We start from the raw sequence: 4,933 nt of genomic DNA, 5'->3' as shown, positions 1-4,933 counted from the left end.
GCTATCTTTCACCTAGCCGACATGCCTTCGAACCTACCAGTGTAGTGTGCTTACCTTGATGTCGAAATGAGTTGCCTCCTCCCTTGCACACACCAATAGCTTCACGATCCTAGATGCTAGCTCAAGCATCCTCAAGCCTCCTCCATCAAGCTCCATCCACCATTGTCGCACGCGCATGAGAAAAGAGAAGAGAAGAGGAGATGGTGAAAAGCTTCACCCTCTTGATCCCTCACTCCCACACACTCACTCTCCCTCTCAAGAGCACACACAAGCAAGGAGAAGAGAAGAAGAGAATAAGAGAGGACTCTTGTTAGCATTTACACCAAAGAATGAGCTTCCATTAACTATTTGAACTTTATATACAAGCCCTAAAATCCCATGGGTACCCATCCCTTTTTACATGACCGGCTATTATGACAAGGTAATTTTTCCTATTTCCCTCTTCTTGCCTCATGCCTCAAGCCTACACTTGTCTATTCCTTTACAAATGGCATAGGAGGGAGCCTAGCGCTCTTTCACAATAGTTTTTTGAGTTTTTTGAGGTGCATTCCATTTAAAATTGTGTTTTTTGCCTCAGCTTAGCTCTAGGGGTCGTCTCTGTGCCTTTGCTCTTTTTCTGTCCTTTTTCCGCTCTTTGCTTCATATTTTTGCCATCTTGAATTGAGGCCTCTGCTTAGCTTTAGGGGCCGCCTCTGCACCTTTGCTCTTTTTCATCATTTTTTCACTCTTTGCTTTATATTTTTAGCATCTCAAATCGAGGTTAACAAAAGCCTCTACCCTTGAGATAGAATCTGAAAAATTCAATGGAGTACGGCAGTCATGCCCATACAATGCTTGAAAAGGTGTCATTTAAATGCTTTGCTGGTAAGAAGCATTATATGCAAACTCTACCAATGGTAGAAATTGGATCCATGTCTTGGGTTCGTGGCAGCAATAAGCTCTAAGAATATCTTCAATGGCTTGGTTGACTTTCTCTGTTTGGCCATCAATTTGATGGTGATAAGCTATATCAATCCCAATGGCCCCAAATATCCCTCTCCAAAAGTGAGACGTGAAGAGGGAGTCGCGGTCACTAACGATCCTTTTAGGCAACCAATGGAGTCTGAATATCTCCTTGATGAATAATCTAGCAATATCTAAAGCTTTATAGTTTGTCTTGTCTGGAATGAGATGTGCAACCTTGGTGACCATATCTACTATAACCATAATTGAATTGTATCCTTGAACTAGAGGTAACCCAACAACAAAGTCCATGCTAATAAATTCCCACTTCATTTGAGGAATGTCACGAGGTTGCAACTTCCCAGGCATCTTGACATGCTCTGCCTTCATGTGCTGGCAAGACAAACATTCCGTGACATATTTGAGTACATCTCCCTTAAGTCTTTCCCAATACTAGCTCCGAGCTTCTTGATCGTGTTAAGGGTCTTAACATATCCAAGATGGCTTGACAAAGGGGAGTCACGTGCTTCCCAAAGTATTCTCTGTTTGAGTTTCTTGTTTGAGGGAATGCATAATCTTGTCCTAAAATAGACAAGTCCCCCATTGATAGAGAATTCTTGATACTTGACCTTAAGTCTGGGGTTTTGGTCATTTTCCAAAATCTCATTTATCATCTTCAGATATTTTGGGTCATGGCTAGCTTTCTCCTTAGCTAATTCAAGGATAGGGTTACTAGGCATTGACACCATAGTTGCTAATGATTCTGCCATTGAGGGTTCCTCCATAATAAGAGAGTTGAGGAACACCTTGCAACTTAAGGCATCAGCGACCACATTTTCTTTACCAAGCCTATACCTAATCTCAAAGTCATATTCTTGTAGAACCTCAATCCAACGACATAGCCTCATATTGAGGTTAGCATGAGTGAAGATCCATTTAAGGCTCTTGTGGTCTGTGACCAAAGAGAACTTGTTGCCAAGAAAATAGTGTCGCCAAAGTTTGAGAGCATGAATAACTGCTAGCAGCTCCAAGTCATAAGTAGCATAATTCCTCTCATGGGTTTTTAGCTTCCTTGAAGAATATGCTATAGGATGACCTTCTTGCATCAGTATACAGCCTATTGCAAGTGTGCTAGCATCTGTGACAACTTCGAATTTCTTGCTCAAGTCAGGGAGTTTTAGAATTGGTGTTGTCATTAAGCTATGCTTGAGTTGATCAAAACTTGATTGTTCAGTGGACGTCCACACTATGGCAACCTACTTTTTTATTAGATTTGTGAGGGGTGCTGCAATTAAGGCATAGTTCTTAATGAAGATCTAGTATCAACCTGTTAATCCAAGAAAACTACACACTTCTTTAATAGAGGTTGATGGAGACCATTGTTGGACGTCCTTATCCTTTGTAAGGTCTACAAAGATTCCTTCTTCTGACACAATAAATCCAAGATACTCAATCTATCTCTTGAGGAAGGCACATTTTTCTTCTTACCATAGAGCTTGTGTGTCCTCATGGTCTCAAGGACGATGAGAACTTGGGGTTCAAGATCCTCCTCTTCCTTGGAATAAACCAATGTGTCATCAAAGAAGACAAGTACAAAATCATGGAGATAGGGTCTAGAATTGTAATGCATTAGCCTATTAAATGTGGCAGGGGCATTAGTCAATCCAAAGGACATTACTATGAATTCAAAATGACCATATCTGGTACTGAATGTCATCTTAGGAATATCCTCATCCTTGATGCAGATCTGGTAGTATCCTGACCTCAAATCAATTTTGGAGAAGATTTTTGCTCCTTGCAACAATCGATCAAGTAACTCGTCTATCCTTGGGATATGATATTTATTCTTGATGGTTACTTGGTTCAGGCCTCTATAATCATGAAAAGTTGGAGTGTTCCATTCTTATTCTTCTTGAACAAGATTGGAGCCCCCAAGAAGAACTGCTAGGGCATATGTACCCTTGGTCCAATAGCTGTTTGAGTTGTTCTTTTAACTCAATAGTTTCAGGAATGGACATCTTGTAGGGCCTTTTTGCAAATGGTGCAGCACCTGGTATTGGCTTAATCTCATGATCCACTTCCCTAGGTAGTGGTAATTATGTCAATTCATATGGGAATACATCTGCATACTCTTTTAACCATGACGATTCTTCATTGGAGTCCTCTACTTGTTCTGACTTGTTTAGCTTGATTAGATAGACGAGTAATCCTTTCCTTATCCCCTGAGCTATTTGCATTTCCTTGCCTAGTTGGATCTTTAGTTTACCTGCTTCTCCTTGAGTTGTAACTAACTCACCTTTACGATTCTAAAAGGAAACTTAGCCCTTTCCATAATGGATGTGAGCATCGTTGGTGACTAGCCAATCCATCTTGAGTAGGCACCCATGGACTCCTAGATTCATTACCCTAAACTTAACAGATGTGGGTGTTTTTCCAAGTAGAAATTCCACCTTACCAATTTGCCTCGTGCAAGTAATTTCTCGCCCATTTGCTAGTTCGACAAGTAAAGTAGGTGCAACTACAGTGGATATCCCTAACCTTCTTGCACAAGCTAGTGAAATGAAAGAATGAGAACTGCCACAATCAATCAGGGTTTTGAATTTCTTACCTTGGTAATCCGATGGAATTTGGATCACCAAAAATTGGCGATTTGGCCCCTTTTTATGGAGAGCGGTATGAACTGATGCCCTCTCAATCTCAGCTTTCATGGACGGGTCTTCTTCTTCATTGATTTCCTTAATGGTGATATTGGAAATTTTTGCCCTTCCGATTGCTGCACGACCTGGCTATAGCTAGCCCTAGTTTCTCCACTGAATTATCCTTGATGATGATCTTCACCAAGTTTGGGACATTCTCCTTTGAAGTGCCCAGGTTCCTTGTAGTAAAAATATTGCAGGCTTTGGTCGCTTCTTTGAGTGGGGACAAAGTCACTAACTGCATTTTCCCTCGACTTCTTCCATTGGCCTTGACTCTATCCTTGTGCCCTTTTAAATTGAGCCTTCAACATCCCTAGATTCCGGTCTCTGTGAGATCAGGGTCTATTATTCTTGGACTTTAGCTGGACTTCTTGGGCAATGAGTCCCGCTCTTATCAATACATCTTGTAAATTTCGAAGGACGCATTGATTCCAATCGAGTGTTCATTGGTGGATTTATCCCATCACAAAACTTAGAGACTTGAACTTGGGAAATACTCATTATCGAGCACTACAAGATATAGACCTTATACCGAAGTTTAAAGCGACGAAAATACAAACAACAAAATTTGTCATCGTCATCGCAAAAAGCGTCGCTATTTACGACACCATAGAAACGTTGCTATTGGCGTCGCTATATGCGTCGCTATATACGTCGCTATATGTGTCGCAAATGCGACGCAACCAGTAAATTTGCGACGCACATAGCGATGCCAATAGTGACGCAACCAGTAAATTTGAGACGCAAATAGTGACGGTAACAGGGAATTTTTTTTTTTGTGGCAGGGCAGTAAGCTGCCCTGCCACATATAGCACTGTGTGCTGTATGAGAGCCATACAAAATAGTTTCTGCACTACTGTATACAAAGCGCTTGCAAACAAAAAGAATGTATACTGAAATCATAAAACTGATACATGAAATAAATACATGATCGCATAAAAAGCAATTGGTACAATCATGACAGGATATCACTTATACATAGAAAATGTCTACATAGATCAGGCGACTAAAAAATAAAGGTGTGTGAGCTCCAAGGATCCAAGGGCGAGCTACAAATCCTCGTCCCCGAAAGCTCGTCCCGCTGCAAAGGAGCATCGAACGGATTTTGCAGAAAAAGAAACAACACATCAATTCACCATACAATAATGCATTCAAATATCTCATGGTAACTACGGACAAGAAAGATGAGTGACATACAGGGCCGCCGCATCTATACAATCGGTCAATCAATGCATTGAGATCGTGCCTCTCTGCATATCGAGTCTCAAGGCCTTGCGGATCGCAATTTGTAATGG

Source organism: Lygodium microphyllum, chromosome 12 (genome assembly GCF_053477565.2).
Source record: "Lygodium microphyllum isolate KBCC chromosome 12, Lygodium_microphyllum_v1.1.10, whole genome shotgun sequence".
Lineage (NCBI taxonomy): Eukaryota > Viridiplantae > Streptophyta > Polypodiopsida > Schizaeales > Lygodiaceae > Lygodium > Lygodium microphyllum.
Note: the sequence above shows the minus strand (reverse complement) of the source record.